The sequence below is a fragment of the Papio anubis genome, chromosome 12 (genome assembly GCF_008728515.1).
Source record: "Papio anubis isolate 15944 chromosome 12, Panubis1.0, whole genome shotgun sequence".
Classification (NCBI taxonomy): Eukaryota; Metazoa; Chordata; class Mammalia; order Primates; family Cercopithecidae; genus Papio; species Papio anubis.
In genome coordinates, this window is record NC_044987.1 from 9,156,724 (window position 1) to 9,175,049 (window position 18,326).

Here is an 18,326-nt window from a genome sequence, read left to right on the forward strand (position 1 = left end):
AAGGGAGGCTTTCTCAGTGTGGAGGAGCCTGGAAGATGATTAAGATTAAAGAAAAGAAAAAGTGTTTGAGTGGGAGTCAGACTTCACTGGAGAATAAAGATGGATTAGATTATGCCAGATGTGATAAGAGACGCACCCCAGAGCTAAAGCAGTAGTTCCCTTACGATTTGTAACCTTTGTTAATTGAAACCATGGCACAAAAATTCAAGCTTGCTACTTCTTCCCAGGGCTATCTAGAATTAGAATTCTTGTCCTGCTCTCAGCCACTCTCAGATCTTCTGTGGGTCCTGGGGACTTGTCTTTATTCTGATCCTTTCTTATCTTCCCAGGAAAGTGAAGACTGAGTGAATGCCAGTGTGCACCAGGGTACAGATAAGAGACTTTACACATCATTGCTGCTCTAGTGTCCCCGGGACCACTGTTAGCTCCGTTTTCTTTATATACCTCTGTTACTGGCTCAGTCAAACCCTGAAGTCATTTATCTCCAATGCCATCTCTGATCACTCATCGGAGAGGAACTACATATGCTGAACAGATACCCATCACCTGAAGCCCTCAGAGCATTTCCTTTTGCAATCTTGATTAAACTCCCCTGGAAGATTAGCTCTCTCTTGAGCCCTAGATACTCTCTGTAGCTTCAGAGGTCAATGTTTATCTGAGTTCATGAAAGAAACAGGACTATGAGTAGGTAGGTTTCATATTATTGCTTCTGAGGGCAGCCAAACCCCAGCGTGGAAAAGAAATCTATCCATGAGGTGCCCATGGCCAAGTATACATCTGTTAGGGAACCTGGGATACAGCTCAGCCATTTGTCAAGACTTTCTTGCCTCGAAAGTAATGAAGTAAAAGACATTCAAGTATCCAAAGCATCTACTGTGTTCAATAGATGCTTTGGATGCTTGAATGTCTTTTACTTCATTACTTTTGCAGGCATTAAAACTTGCAATGACAAACTAGTCATGTGTGGAGCACATCAATTCACACAGCATGGAAGAGGCCAATGAATCTGATATTCAAAGTAATAAGGACCTAGGCTTCAATCCTTGCCTGTTTGTCATCGGAGAGTTCATCCAAAGCTCATCTTTGTTTTCAGACATTTTTAGTTGAAACTAACGTTCATTACACAAATAACTATATGTACATTTAAAAAATACAGAATACTAAGAATAGTCTAAAATACCACGATCTTACCACTCAGAGAATACTATTGCAACATTCTTCTTAAATAAATGGGGATATAGATATAAAGATATAAGTAAAGATTAAGTAAATGAGATCCTTTTAAGATGCCGTTGGATTCAGTTAGTCATGAAGTCTTCGTCCATGCCTGTGCCCTGAATGGTATTGCCTATATTTTCTTCTAGAGTTTTTATGGTTTTGGGGTTTTCATTTAAGTCTTTAATCCATCTTGAGTTAATTTTTGTATAAGATGCAAGGAAAGGGTCCAGTTTCTGTTTTCTGGATGTGGCTAGCCAATTTTCCCAGCACCATTTATTAAACACAGAATCCTTTCCCTACTGCTTGCTTTTGTCAGGTTTGCTGAAGATCAGATGGTTGTAGATGTGTGGTGTTATTTCTGAAGTCTCTGTTCTGTTCCATTGGTCTGTATATCTGTTTTGGTACCAGTACCATGCTGTTTTGTTTACTGTAGCCTTGTAGTATAGTTTGAAGTCAGGTAGTGTGATGCCTCTAGCTTTATTCTTTTCACTTAGGATTGTCTTGGCTATATGGGATCTTTTTTGGTTTCATATGAAATGTAAAGTAGTTTTTTCTAATTCTGCCAAGAAAGTCAATGGAAGCTTGATGGGAATAGCATTGAATCTATAAATTACTTAGGACAGTATGGCCATTTTCACAATATTGGTTCTTCCTATTCATGAGCATGGAATATTTTTCCATTTGTTTGTGTCCTCTCTTATTCTCTTGAGCATTGGTTTGTAGTTCTCCTTGAAGAGGTTCTTAAAGTCCCTTGTAAGTTGTATTCCTAGGTATTTTATTCTCTTTGTGGCATTTGTGAATGGGAGTTCACTCATTATTTGGCTCTCTGCTTGTCTATTTTTGATGTATAGGAATGTTTGTGACTTTCACACACTGATTTTGTATCCTGAGACTTTGCTGAGGTTGCTTATCAGCTTAAGGAGCTTTTGGGCTGAGATGATGGGGTTTTTAATATATACAATCATGTCGTCAACATGACAATTTGATCTCCTATCTTCCTATTTGAATATGCTTTATTTCTTTCTCTTGCCTGATTGCCATGGCCAGAACTTCCAATACTATGTTAAATAGGAGTGGTGAAAGAGGGCATCCTTGCTTGTCCTGGTTTTCACAGGGAATGCCTCCAGTTTTTGCCCATTCAGTATGATATTGGCTATGGGTTTGTCATAAATAGCTCTTACTATTTTGAGATATGTTCCATAAATACCTAGTTTATTGACAGTTTTTAGCATGAAGCAATGATGAATTTTATCAAAGGCCTTTTATGCAACTACTGAGATAATCATGTGGTTTCTGTCATTGGTTCTGCTTATGTGATGGATGACATTTATTTCTGTATGTTGAACCCAACCTTGCATCCTAGGGATGATGCCAACTTGATCATGGTGGATAAGCTTTCTGATGTGCTGCTGGATTTGTTTTCTCACTATTTTATTGAGGATTTTCACATCGATATTCATCAGAAATATTGGTCTCAAATTTTCTTTGTTTGTTGTGTCTCTGCCAGGTTTTGGTATCAGGAAGATGCTGGCCTCATAAAATGAGTTAGGGTGGAGTCCCTCCTTTTCGATTGTTTGGAATCGTTTCAGAAGGAATGGTATCAGCTCCTCTTTGTACCTCTGGTAGAATTCGACTGTGAATCCATCTGTTCCTGTGCTTTTTTTTTTTTTTTTTTTTTGGCAGGCTATTAATTACTGCCTCAATTTCAGAACTTATTATTCGTCTATTCAGGGATTTGACTTCTTCCTGTTTTGGTCTTGGGAGGGTTTATGTGTCCAGGAATTTATCCATTTCTTCTAGATTTTCTAGTTTATTTACATAGAGGTGTTTATAGTATTCTCTGGTGGTAGTTTGTATTTCTGTGGGATCAGTGGTGATATACCCTTTATCATTTTTTATTGTCTATTTGATTCTTCTCTCTATTCTTCTTTATCAGTCTAGCTAGCAGTCTATCTATTTTGTTAATCTTTTAAAAAACCCAGCTCCTGGTTTCATTGATGTTTTGAAGGGTTTTTCATGTCTTTACCTTTTTCAGTTCTGCTCTGATCTTAGTTATTTCTTATCTTCTGCTAGCTTTTGAATTTGTTTGCTCTTGCTTCTCTAGGTCTTTTAATTGTGATGTTAAGGCATCAATTTTAGATATTTCCCGCTTTCTGATGTGGCATTTAGTGCTACAAATTTTCCTCTTAACACTACTTTAGCTGTGTCTCAGGGATTCTGGTACATTGTCTCTTTGTTCTCATTGGTTTCAATAACTTCTTTATTTCTGCCTTAATTTTTTATTTACGCAGTAGTCATTCAGGAGCAAGTTGCTCAATTTGCATGTAGTTGTGCGGTTTTGAGTGAATTTCTTAATCCTGAGTTCTAATTTGATTGCCCTGTGGTCTGAGAGATTGTTATGATTTTCTTTCTTTTGCATTTGCTGAGGAGTGTTTTACTTCCAATTATGTGGGCAATTTTAGAATAAATGCTATGTGGTCCTGAGAACAATGTATATTCTGTTGATTTGGGGTGGAGAGTTCTGTAGATGTCTATTAGGTCCACTTGGTCCAGAGCTGAGTTCAAGTCCTGAATATCCTTGTTTATTTTCTGTCTTGTTGATCTGTCTAATATTGACAGTGGGGTGTTAACATCTCCCACAATTATTGTGTGGGAGTGTAAGTCTCTTTGTAGGTCTCTAGGAACTTGTTTTATGAATCTGGGTGCTCCTGTATTGGGTGCATATATATTTACATAGTTAGCTCTTGTTGCATGGATCCCTTTACCATTATATAATGCCCTTCTTTGTCTTTTTTGATTTTGTTGGTTTAAAATCTGTTTTATCAGAGACTAGGATTACAACCCCTGCTTTTTTTTTCTTTCCATTTGCTTGGTAGATCTTCGTCCATCCCTTTATTTTGAGCCTATGTATGTCTCTGCATGTGAGATGGGTCTCCTGAATACAGCACACCAATGGGTCTTGACTCTTTATCCAATTTGTCAGTCTGTGTCTTTTAATTGGGGCATTTAGTTCATTTACATGTAAGGTTAATATTGTTTTGTGTGAGTTTGATCCTGTCATCATGATGCTGGCTGGTTATTTTGCACATTAGTTGATGCAGTTTCTTCATAGTGTCATTGGTCTTTATATTTTGGTGTGTTTTTGCAGTGGCTGATACAGTTTTTCCTTTCTCTATTTAATGCTTCCTTCAGTAGCTCTTGTAAGGCAGGCCTGGTGGTGACAAAATCTCTCAGCATTTGCTTGTCTGTAAAAAATCTTGTTTCTTCTTCACTTATGAAGCTTAGTTTGGCTGGATATGAAATTCTGGGTTGAAAATTCTTTTAAGAATGTTGAATATTGGACCTCACTCTCTTCTGGCTTGTAGAGTTTCTGCAGAAAGATCCACTGTTAGTCTGATGGGCTTCCCTTTGTAGGTAATATGACCTTTCTCTGGCTGCTCTTAACATTTTTTCCTTCATTTCAACCTTGGTGAATCTGATAATTATGTGTTTGGGGGTTGCTCTTCTCCAGGAGTATCTTAATGGTGTTCTTTGCATTTCCTGAATTTGAATGTTGGCCTGTCTTGCTAGGTTGGGGATGTTCTCCTGGATAATATCCTGAAGTATGTTTTCCATCTTGGTTCCATTCTCCCCGTCACTTTCACGTACACCAATCAATCATAGGTTGGGTCTTTTCACGTAGTCCTGTATTTCTTAGAGGCTTTGTTTGTACTTTTCCTTTTTCTTTAAAAATGTTGAATATTAGCCCCTACTCTCTTCTGGCTTGTAGGGTTTCTGCAGAGAGATCTGCTGTTAGTCTGATGGGTTTCCCTTAGTAGGTAACCTGACCTTTCTCTCAGACTGCCCTTAATATTTTTCCTTTGTTTCAACTTTGGAGAATCTGATGATTGTGTATCTTGGGGTTGCTCTTCTCAAGGAGTACCTTAGGGGTGTTTTCTGTACTTCTTGAATTTGAATATTGACCCATCTTGCTATGTTAGGGAAGTTCTCCTGGATAATATCCTGAAGTGTGTTTTCCAACTTGGTTCCATTCTCCCTGTCACTTTCAGGTATACCAATTAATCATAGATTTGGTCTTTTTACATAGTCCCATATTTTTTGGAGGCTTTGTTCCTTTTTTTTTCTTTTTTTTCTAATCTTGTCTTCATGCCTTATTTCAGTAAATTGATCTTCAATCTCTGATATCCTTTTTTCTCCTTGATCAATTCAGCTATTGATATTTGTATATGCTTCACAAAATTCTTGTGCTGTGTTTTTCAGCTCCATCAGGTCATTTATGTTCCTCTATAAACTGTTTATTCTAGTTAGCAGTTCCTGTAACCTTTTATCAAGGTTCTTAACTTCCTTGCATTGGGTTAGAACATGCCCCTTTAGCTCAGTTCGTTATTACCCACTTTCTGAAGCGTACTTCTGTCAATTTCAATCTCATTTTCCATCCAGTTTTGTGCCCTTGCTGGAGAGGAGTTGCAATCATTTGGAGGAGAAGAGGCATTCTGGATTTTTGAATTTTCAGCGTTTTTTCAGTAGTTTTTCCTCATCTTTGTGGATTTATCTATGTTTGATCTTTGCACTGATGACCTTTGGATGGGGTTTTTGTGTGGGGGTCCTTTATGCTGATGTTGATGTTGTTTCCTTCTGTTTGTTAGTTTTTCTTCTAACAGTCAGGCCCCTCTTCTGCTGGTCTGCTGGAGTTTGCTGGAGGTCCACTCCAGACCCTGTTCACCTGAGTATCACCAGTGGAGGCTGTAGAACAGCAAAAATTGCTGCCTGCTCCTTCCTCTGGAAGCTTTGCTCCAGATGGGCACCAGGCTGATGCCAGCTGGAGCTCTCCTGTATGAGGTGTCTGTTGACCCCTGTTGGAAGGTCTCTCCCAGTCAGGAGGCATGGGGGTCAGGGACCCACCTGAGGAGGCAGTCTGTCCCTTAGCAGAGCTGGTGTGCTGTGCTGGAAGAATCCCCCTTGTCAGGATCAGCTGCTCTCTTCAGAGCCAGCAGGCAGGAATGACTAAACCTGCTTTAGCTGCACCCATAGCCACCCCTTCCCCTACGTGCTCTGTCCCAGGAAAATGGGGGTTTTGTCTGTACACCCCTGACTGGGGTTGTTACCTTTCCTTCAGAGATGCCCCACCCAGTGAGAAGGAATCTAGAGAAGCAGTCCAGCCACAGCCACTTTGCAGGGCTGTGGTAAATTCCTCCCAGTCCAAACTTCCCAGCCTCCTTAGCACTGTCAGGGGAAAACCACCTACTCAAGCCTCAGTAATGGTAGACTCTCCTCCCCTCCACCAAGCTCAATCATCTCAGGTTGACTTCAGACTGCTGAATGGCAGCCAGAATTTCAAACCAGTGGTTCTTAGCCTACTGGGCTCCATGGGAGTGGGACCCACTGAGTGAGACCACCTGGCCCCCTGGCTTCAGCCCTCTTTCCAGGGGAGTGAATGGTTCTATCTTAAGAGCTAGGGTTCCAGGCGTCACTGGGATATGAAAAAAAACTCCTGCAGATAGCGCGGTGTCTGCCTGAACAGACGCCAGGTTTTGTGCTTGAAACCCAGGACCTTGGTGGTGTAGGCACACGGAAGAATCCCCTGATCTGCAGATTGTAAAAACTGTGGGAAAAGCATAGTAACCCAGCTGGGTAGCACGTCCCTCATGGCTTCCCTTGGCTGGGGGAGGGAGGTCCCCCAGCTCCTTGCACTTCCTGGGTGAAGTGAAGCCCCACCCTGCTTCTGCTTGCGCTCCATGTGTTGGACCCACTGGCTAACCAATTCCAGTGAGATGAACCGGGCACCTCAGTTGGAAATGCAGAAATCATCTGCCTTCTGCGTTGGTCTCACTGGGAGCTGCAGATCAGAGCTGTTCCTATTTGGCCATCTTGGGCCCTCCTCCATAATATTTCTCTTTAATGATTGTTTTGAATATTTTTTTAAGCAACTTTTAATTTTACAGTAATTCTAAGTTTACAGAAAAATTTCAGACATAGCTCAGTTTCCTCATACTCCCCATTAGTGCCCCCTATTGTTAACAGCTTACATTAGAATGGTCTCTTTGTCCACAAAAAATGAACCAATTTTGATTTGTCTATTATTGGTAACTACACTCCACACCATATTCAAATTTCATTAGTGTCTTATTTAACATTGTCTGGAGGAGAACTTCCAGGGCAACACATTGTTTTTACTCATCATATCTCCTTACCCTCTTCTGGGCTGTGGCAGTTTCTCAGACTTTCTTGATGTGGTACTGTCCCCTTTCCCCTAGGGATGTAGCTTCCTGAGAGCCAAGTTGCAGTGTTTCTTATTTCCCTTCTGGATCTAGCCACCCAGCAGAGCTACCAGGCACCAGGCTGGTACTGGGGAGTGTCTGCAAAGAGTCATATGATGTGATCCATCTTCAGGTCTCTCAGCCATGGAGAAACCTCCTCCAGTGGAGGTAGCTGGGCAGTGAAGTGGACTCTGTGAGGGTCGTTGGTTGTATTTTTGATAAGTGCACTGGTTTTATGTTGGTTGGTCTCCAGCCAGAAGGTGGCACTTTCAAGAATGCATCAGCTGCATTTCATAGGGAGGATACCAGTTTGCCCTAGGGTTGCCTTTGGAAAAGTATTCAGGTTTCTCAGATGGTGGATAGGACCATAGAGCTCCCATAGAGCTATCTTTTGTCTTCAGCTACCAGGGTCGGTAGAGAAAGACCATCAGGTGGGGGCAGAGTTAGGCATGTCTGAGCTCAGACTCTTCTGGGATGGGGCTTGCTATGGCTGCTGTGGGGTTTGGGGGTGACCAATGGAGTTATGTTTCCAGGGCAATTATAGCTGCCTCTGCTGTGCCACACAGGTCACCAGGAAAGTGGGGGAAAGCCTCCAGCCACAGGCCTCACTCAGCTTCCCTGCAGGCTGCAGCCTGAAAGGCCAGTCTCACTTCCACGGTGCCCCACCAACAGCACTAAGTTTATTTCCAGGCAGCCTCTGGGCAGGTCTGAGAACTTGCCCCAGGCTACAAGCCTCTCAACTGAGAAAGCAAGCTGTCCCAGTTCCTCAGCTGTCCCACGGAGCCTGCAGCAGCAATCTACCTTTTTCAAAGGGCCTGTGGATTCTCTCAGCTTTCCTGGTGCGTTCCTATGGTGGTTCATGGAGCAAAAGTGCACAATGTGGGTCTCCACCTACTATTGTGTCCAACCAAGTGGTTAGTCCTGCCTCTTATCTGCCGTTTTCCCTGAGTATCTAAAATGTTTAATTGTAGTAAAAAACACATAAAATTTACCATTGTAACCATTTTTAAATAAACAGTTCAGTAGTGTTTATTCATATTGTTGTACAGCTAATCTCCAGAACTTTTTGATCATCCAAAATTGAAACTCTATACCTAGTAAACAACAACACTCCTTTTGCCCTTTCCTAGCCCCAGCAACCATCATTTTATTAACACTTTCTGTTTTTGTGAGTTTGACTACTTTAGATATCTCATATAAGTAGAATCACAAAGTATTTGTCTTTTTGTGGCTGGTTTATTCCACTAGCATAATGCTACAGCTTGTGATAGGATTTCATTCCTTTTTAAGGCTGAATAAAATTATACAGGATATATAAACCCCATTTTGTTTATCCATCCATCTGTCGGTGGACACTCGGGTTGCTGCCTTCTTTTGGCTATTGTGAATATGCAGCTATGAATATGCATGTGCAAATATCTCTTCAAGACCCTGCTTCCAATTCTTTGGGATATACACCTAGAAATGGAATTGTTGGATCATATGGTCATTCTATTTTTAATTTTTGAGGAAACGTTGCACTGATTTCCACAGCTGCTGCACCATTTCACATTTCCACCAACAGGGCACAAGAGTTCCCATCTCTCCACCTCCTCCCCCACGCTTGCTGTTTTCTGCCTTCTTGATAGTAACCATCCTAATGGCTGGGAGGTGATAAAAGGCAACTTAAAAAACAACAAAAAGCCCTCTCGGCCCTGCCTTCATCACCATGATCCATCTGTGGTTTCTTCTGGTGAGACCAGGCATAGGTAGACCCAGATAAATTGAGGCTGGCATATTTGCATTAGGATTATTATCATGGACACTGTCATGGTTATTACTGATATTTTAACATTTACTAACAAAGTTATGACTTAGGGCCTACCTCACAATGCCTCATCTAACCTGCTTTTCCTTTCATCTCCTATCTCATCTCAAATTTCCAGAAAAAAATCTATGGAAAATATTTAAATTTGACATTCTTAAAGAAAAGTACAGTTTTAGAACATTTTTCTAGTGAGTTAGGAAAAAATTTTAAACATAAGCCACAGAAAATGAATTAAATTCATTTTTGTTAGTTTTTTCAACAGAAATATAACATACTCCATTTACTTTGTTTTAAATATTAAATGGGAAACATAATAATTTTAAAATGCAAATAATAATTTCCATTTTTGCAAAATGAACTGCAGAACAAACAGAACAAAATGAACTGCAGAACTGACAGACAAAGAAAAAAAATGGCTAATGGCAGAGACATGAAAAGAAAAAGAAACAGAAAGAAAGAGATAGACGAGGGCCGGGCGCGGTGGCTCACGCCTGTAATCCTAGCACTTTGGGAGGCCGAGGCGGGTGGATCACAAGGTCAGGAGATCGAGACCACAGTGAAACCCCGTCTCTACTAAAAATACAAAAAATTAGCCAGGCATGGTGGTGGGCGCCTGTAGTCCCAGTTACTCGGGAGGCTGAGGCAGGAGAATGGCGTGAACCCGGGAGGCGGAGCTTGCAGTGAGCCGAGATCGCGCCACTGCACTCCAGCCTGGGCGGCAGAGCGAGACTCCGTCTCAAAAAAAAAAAAAAAAGAAAGAGATAGACAAAATTGCAGGATATATTAATTATAGAATGGGAGAAAAAGGTTATGCATTGAGAGAGATAACCAGATGACGACAAAGACTCCTATAGCCAAAACAAGAGAAATTTTACATTAAAGGAATGTGAAAAAATGAGAAGACACACCTTCTTTTGCTTAAAAACATATTAAACTCATTCTTTCTTAAAAACTTGACTCCACTCTCTCCATTCTTCCTACACTTCTTGGAAGAGCTGCGCTTACTCACCATTTCCTCCTGTCTCAGACTCTTCTTTCCTCATCCACTGAAATGCGGCTTCTGTCCCACTTCCCCAGTAAGGCTGCTCTACCCTGGACTCCACGTTGTCCGAGCAGAAAGTGATGCAGCTGAAGGCTGGCTCTCCTCCTACTTCTCTGACCACCACTCAACAATCTTTTGGAGAGAGATCTTCACTGCCTTTGTATTTGGGTGGTCGCTAGTGTTTATGATTCATCCACCCCTGTTCTCACTCAACTCATTGGAGACTTCTTTCCATCTCATAACAGGCTGTCGTAGGTTCTGGGTGTGTAGGTGGTATCTAAAGCTAATGATCCCACTGGTCTGCCCCAGGCCTTGATACCTTCCTGGACGTTAAGCTCTCTCTGTCCCTCTGCAAAGTGGACATGTTTTCCTGTGTTTTCCCCTGACCCTTCTGCCTCCTGGTGTATGAAATGGAGCCTATCACCTTTCCGTGCCCTCTATAGTCACTTCTAAGTTGTTGGTACTGGAAACTGGGTAGTTAGTCAGTCAGATTAATGCAGGAATGGTGAGGGCTGAGGAGATGCAAGCGACACAGGGCTGCTGGAGATGAGCAGACGTGAATGAAGACGAGAATGAAGCGAGGGTTAATCCGCTTTGCATTGTTATAAAGGAATACCTGAGACGGGGTAATTTATAAGGAAAAAAGGTTTATTTTGGCTCATGGCTATACTGGCTGCACTAACATGGCACCAGCATCTGCTTGGCTTCTGGTGAGGCCTCAGAAAGCTTTTATTCACGGCAGAAGGCAAAGGAGGAGCAGGAGGGGCCACATGGTAAGAAACAGAGTAAGAAAGGAGAGGAGGTGCCAGTTTCTTTTAAACCACAGCTCTCATGTCAACTAATACAGTGAGAACTCAGTCATTCCCATGAGGAGGATATCAAGCCATTCATGAGAAATCTGCTCCCATGACCCAAACATCAGGCCTCATCTCCAATATTGGGGATCACATTTCAACATGAGATTTGGAGGCGACAAACATTGAAACAACATCAGAGGGTGAACTGAGAGTGTTTAGCACAAGAAGGATGGAGCCAGTAGCCCAGAGAGAAGTGAGGAGGGATACTTGGAGGGCACTCCAGGATCCTGCAGGCTCAGCAGGAGCACGTGGGGAGGGGGAGCGCACCAGAGATACTGGCACAGAAAGAGGTGAAGGGCATACCACCACTGCCAAGGAAGTGTTGGTCAGTCAGTCCTCATGGTCGTTAATTGTCCTTTATTTCTATTACAGAAGTGTTGATCTTTACAGCAAAAGGTTGAAACCTTCAGGTCCGTAAGATACATACGTGAAGGCACACACGTGTTTAAGCAGTCCAATTCCGTGTGATTATAGAACCACCCGCCTGGAAGACAGGCATTCACATTTAGTGCCAGATTTAGTGCCAGAAACAATACTTGTACCTCAAAGTGGGGAGACCTTCCCCATCCATGCCACGTCTGGTCCCCGAACGCATTCACCACCCAGCAAGGCTCTCTCAGACTGGCTCACAGCATTACCTCTCTCAGCAAAAACGAAGAAATCCCTGGTTCTGCATCCAGAGCCACGGTTCACAGTGCAGTTGCCCTTGCCTATTAGACAATGGCCCCTCTTAAAAAGCTTGCACACCATGCACATTGTGGCATCACCTGTGGAAAATAAACGTGAAGGCTGTGCCCAGGGCTGAATGGGCTGAGACCAAGGTGGGGTAGGCCACTATTAGGGCCCAGGAGTTCAAGGGCATTAATAACCCTAAGAACATCTCCCAGCATAATCTTAGAAGGTGGAAATGTTCCCATCAGATTTAGTCCATTAGTTCCTTAAGGAGCTGGAGATTTGGTACAGTGACATAATTTTATTGAAAATAAAAGAAAAGGGCCGGGCGCGGTGGCTCAAGCCTGTAATCCCAGCACTTTGGGAGGCCGAGGCGGGTGGATCACGAGGTCAGGAGATCGAGACTATCCTGGCTAACATGGTGAAACCCCGTCTCTACTAAAAATACAAAAAACTAGCCGGGCGTGGTGGCGGGCACCTGTAGTTCCAGCTACTTGGGAGGCTGAGGCGGGAGAATGGCGTGAACCCGGGAGGCGGAGCTTGCAGTGAGCCGAGATCACGCCACTGCACTCCAGCCTGGGAGACACAGCGAGACTCCGTCTCAAAAAAAAAACAAAAAACAAAAAGAAAATAAAAGAAAAGGTATCCATTTTACAGTAGTGCCATTGTGCAGAGCACAATCAGAGCTTCTACATACAACTTCTCTGAGGTTGATGATCTCTTGGAAAATGAAAGAGGCATAAAGACTGTGCTGGCTTCAAGGAAGGGAGGCATTCTCCCAAAATTTCCCACCACACCCTGCTAAAGAGGTATCTGACATCCAAACATATCTAAGTGAAACTTGCCATGGAAAGATTGTACAGGATATCTGCTATGGAAACTTTGGTTTAGGATGAGCCCTCCAGTGACTTCTACCTACCAGACCACTGTCCCTAGGTTGCTTCTATATAGAAAGCCTTGAGCAATCATTGGCTCTGCCACATAATCCCAGCCAGACAGCCTCAAAGCCCCGTGTTCAGAAGCACAGGCCAGCCTTGACTTTCCCAAGTGAGTGAGACCTCGGGAAGAGGCCTGACCTCTTGCCCTGGTAGGAGTTGAGGTGGGGACAGCAGAGAGACGCCTCCAGTTCTTGTTGGTCAGCTCATCCCAGAATCTTGGTGTTGGCCTCCTCCCCTGCTGGCCAGACCATCATCTTCAGCCTGCTCCCCAGCTCTCCTCGCCCCTGTCCTCACCTCCTGCCCCCGCCAGCCCAGAGCTCACTCCCACCTTGGAAGAACACAACAGGAGAAACCCCCAGCAGCAGGAGCATGAGCAGGAACTTGTCCATCTCAGTCTAGGAGGCCAGAAAGACACAGCAGGTGGCTGGAACCAGGCAGCTAAGTGCTCAGGAAAGGCTAAGACAGGTTGCTTCAGTGCGCAGATGACAGCAGACTGGAGAGTCTGGACTGAGCTGCTCCCAGGCTGTGGGCAGAAGCTTCCTTTTACACACTTGCCAGTGGGTGTCTCACCACTGCCCAGGCTCGGGAAAGATTTCCACAGAGCCAGCCCCTTTGGAGCTGCCAAGAATAAAGGACATCCCTGAAGCCCCTCCTGTTCCTCATAGGTGAAGTCCAGGTCTGTCACTTTTCTTTCGACCCTCTCTGTGTTTGAGCTTATGGTCAGGACCACAGCCCTCCCATTACTGAACTGGTTTTGGCAATGCTGGGAGTAGTCACAATAGCAAATACTTATTCAGTATTATCTATATAGCAGGATCTGCATCTGCTATTACCATTCAATATCTCACTTAAGATATGTCTTGAGTCTATCATAAACACATCAAGTACACAGCAAATGCTATGTAAACAACAAAAGTAACAGAGGCCTTACAGGTGATAGATTATTTTGCAAAGTAAGAAACAATTCCTGCTACTTTTGATACCCTTATTTTTCAGTCGCTGAAACACAGAGGTATTGGAAGCAAGCTGGGTTTATGTAGATAGAGGCTCTCACTTACTGCTCTAGCACTAGGCTGGAAGGCTCAGAATTTCCACACACAATACCTGTAGGGCCTGGACTAGGGTGTGACAGGTAAGACACTTAGAGTACAAAATACTTTTCACTTTTTTTAATTACAACTTTCTACTGATATTCTCTAAAGTGTCTTTAGCTGATTCATCATGCCTGATAAAAACAGTCACGCCTCTAGATACTCAGCACTCCTGAGATCTAGCCAAGGAGAGGAAGAGCATGGAACAAGACCAGGGTTATTCAGCTTCGGTGCTGGAGAAAATAATCCAGGTGGGAGTGGCAGGCTCTCTGCTCCATTAGACAACCCTTCATGGGTTGACCTTAACAGTCAGATCTTCAGTGAGCCAGAGCGCTCTGCACAGCATGTGCTGAGTGGGCAGAGCAGGCACTCAGAGGATACGTACTGGTAGGTAAAGGATGATACCACCTGTGAATTAATGCAGGATGGTCTGCTGGAGCAGAAAGCAGTGCTGGAGAGGAAGGGCCAAGAACCCCCACGCACCTATAGACAGAGAGCCTGCCTGCTGTCTACACCTTGGGTGCACAGCTGGGATGCACGAGCGCTCCCCTTCCCCATCCATGGAAGACAGGCTTGCACTGCAGCACTGGAGGAGTGGGGTGCATGAACAAGTGGTTCCATGTTGTACCCAGACCCCAAATTGACTCACTTTGCTGTGTTCCCCTGTTACCAGGATGCTCAGCACGCCTCGCACACAGTGGCTGAGGAATGCCAGGGGCGCTCATGATTCCCAGTCGTACGTCACCCTGTCATAATTGTGCCAGAAAAGGAGCTGTGGATGGTGTAGAAAACAATGGAGATGGGATACAAACAAATTATTGCAGATTCCAAAGAATAAATTTCTTGGACGCATCAACTTACTAACACCTCTCTGTGATTTTTGCAGACTTAAAGAATGTGTTATTAACAAATATAACACAAAATGTGATTTTGGAAAAAAAAAATATTATCAGCTGGAGAATACAGGAAGAGAGGTTGAGAAAAAGAAAATAAGGATCTGGTCAAATTTTCCACTGGAAATTTATGCTTATTGAACATCCTAATGGTGTTTCTTCTGGAAAACATAGTGGTGGTTCCTTTCCAATGGAACAATTTAACCTGGTATATCTGCTCTGTCCTGGCTGTTCGTTGTAAAATAAAATCCTGGGTTTATGCATTTCTGGGAGTTGGTTCCACTAGGAAACGTTTATGACAGCTATTGCATAAGAACATACATGGAGATGTTCAAAGACCAAAATTAGTTCCACTTATATATTAAATTTACCCTGAGAATCATGTGGGGCTGCGTCCCAGATTCACAAAGTTGGCAGAGACTTAGCTGTTCATCCTAATTCTTGCCTCTGTCCATGCTTCATGATTAAGCCCCTTTACCACCCCAAAGTGTCCCAGTCCCCAGGGTTTATCACAGGACCAACCTACTCAGAGGTCGCCAGGCACAATCTCTCTCCCACTGCAGGAACCCCCTCCTCTGACCACACCAGACAGGGAATGTCCAGACCCACCACAAGCTTCCAGGCCCACGCCAACCCCCACCGTATCTTCCGGTGATGTGTCTACAGTGAGACTCACAAGAGGAGTGCCCTGGCCAGAACACAAACTCCAGAATCTGACACGTCTGGATTTGAAGACTGGTGCCAGCTTTTTAAAATTTTGAGGCCCTGCCAGGTTACCTTATCAAGGAAAGAAGATAATAACAGTTCTTAAGTCCTAGAATGGATGTAAGGAAAAAATATACAAATATCTACACTGAAAATTAGGTTCTTAGCACAATATCTAACACAGTATAGTAATATAAGTCTTGGCTCCATTATTTGCATATGTTTCTTCCATTTCATTGCTGACAATATGAATTCCACTTAAGGAAAGTTGGATTTAATGTTGGAACTGGGAGGCACCACAGCTGACATGCAGTGACACCTGTTCTCTCTGCCTGTCTAGTTAGGCCCAGTCCGCAGTCCTAACTTCACCCCAACACATACACACACACACACACACACACACGTGCGCGCGCGACAAATGCCTCCTTCCCCAGAGACATTTGTCCCCCACCCCAATGTTACACAAGGAGCATCGCTGGCTTTGCCCAAAGGCAAGTCAGGCCCCAGAGCTGCCATCTCCCACCACAGATTCCCTTCTCTCACTCCAGCCCAAGGACAAATCATAGCAGCCACAAAAAAGGGGTGGGGGATGCTACTTCGCAAGGGAATGAATGGGCTGCCCTCACCACTGGCCTTCCATCCACTTCCAAATTGCCGCCCTGGCTGTGCATCCCTTACGATATGTTCTCATGGGGACTTGGTGTCATCCTCCTCCTCAGTTATGCACACAGTATATTTGGATGGAAGAGCTGCTGATTCTGGAACCATCAGTATAAATCACCTGCATGCAGGTTATGACATCTGTCTGGCTTGTTCCACCCACTCCATGAGCACAATCCACCACTTTCACTCCCCCTACCGCTGCCTGGACCTCCACCATGCACACCACCACTAACCACTCTACCATGTTTCCCTGTGTCCTCTTGTCTGCACTGCTCAGAAGCCAGGATAGTGGGAGGTGGGTTCAGCGCATGGATGAGTGATGTAGACAGCAGGGAAGGATATGAATCTAGGGCAGAAAGCACTGGAAAAATCCAGACTCCAAGTCTTTGTGTCAGTTTCTCAGGTGACATCAGTGTACGGTTTCAAGGCCAAGCAGCCAGATCCCCCCACAGTGTCCCTCCCTCTATCCCTTTTGGCATCACCCCATGCTCCATGACCACCCCACACGTAGAGGCCCTGCACTGGGGAACACTCCCAGGAGCCCAGCTGATAGAGGGAGTTGCCAGGCAGCCCTGTTCACCCCCAGGAGCAGGGAGCAGTGCCGGAGCATTCCTGTCTATCACAGCACTGAGAATTGAGCTGCTCTGCCCATGCGTGGTCCCGTCACCTATCAGTGTTGGGTGAGGCTAAAGCTGGGCCATGGAGCTGGTCTCCTGCTGGGAAGACCTCATTTCCTGAGGGTGATAAACACGATGCTGGCGCTGGTGGCTCTGCTCTGGGTGGATAAGGAGATCTCTTACTGTCCAACCCACTCCATCCCAGAGCTCTTGTGATCTACAAGAGTTTGATGACAGTCAAGAAGATGGGCTGGTGTTATTGCTTTGACTCCTCAGGAATTTGGGACCAATCCAGGACCCACATTTCCACACAAATCCTAACTTTTGACTACCCAAGAAAGAGTTGTTATTTAAAATAAACCCACTGCATGTTATTATATTGTATAAAATACATGCTGAAAAATGCATAGATAGATAGACAGGGAGAGAAAGGGAGAGAGAGGACTAGGCCATGGTTGCCTAAAACGAAAGCAGAAGCATAAGCCATGCACCAAAGAAATAGATAAATTGGACATGATCAAAATTTAAGATGTTTTGCTTCAAAGGCATCATCAAGAAAGTAAAAAGACAATCTAAGAATGGAAGAAAATGTCTTCAAAATCATATATCTGATACAGGACTTGTATCTAGAATACATTATGAAAAATTTTCATTATTCAACAATTTAAAGCACAATTAAAATGGGCAAAGAGTTTGAACAGACATTTATCCAAAGAATATACAAGAATGGCCAAAAAGCACGTGAAATAATGCTCAATATCATTAGCCACCAGAGATTTGCATATATATATATACACACACATATATATGTGTGTGTGTGTGTGTGTGTGTGTGTATATATATATATATATTTTTTTTTTTTTCTGAGATGGAGTCTCGCTGTGTTGCCCAGGCTGGAATGCAGTGGCATGATCTTGACTCACTGCAACACCCGCCTCCAGGGTTCAAGCGATTCTCCTGCCTCAGCCTCCCAGAGAAATGCATATTAAAACCCCAATGAGATACCACTTCACACCCACTAGGATGGCTATTACAAAAAATACAGGTAATAACAATGGTTAGCCAGGATGCGGAAACATTGAAACCCTCAGGCACTGCTGGTGAGAATGTAAAATGTTGCAGCCAATTTGAAAAACAGTCTGGACATTCCTCAGGAAATGTTAAAGAGTTACCAAATGACTTCGCAATTACACTCCTAGGTATACATGCAAGATACAGGAAAACTTTTGTCCAAGATCTTGCTTTCTTCAACTGACCAAGAACCTTAATTCAGATTCTTTTCTATAGATTCTCTTACATGATTCTCTATAAATTCTCCTCTATGAGGCAGAGAGAGGCCCCAAAAGGCAATTCATTCATTCCTTCATTCAGGAAAAGCTTAGCAGGCATGCTGCTAGGTACTAGGACTACAACAATAATCAAGACAGGGTCTCTGCCTTTAAGCTTAGAGTCCAATGCGGGGTACAAACATGAAACAAATAATTATAACAGTGATAAAGTGTTAATCCAAACTGCATCACTTTGTAACTCCCCGCCCCACCACCATTTTGCAGACCTTGGCTAAAG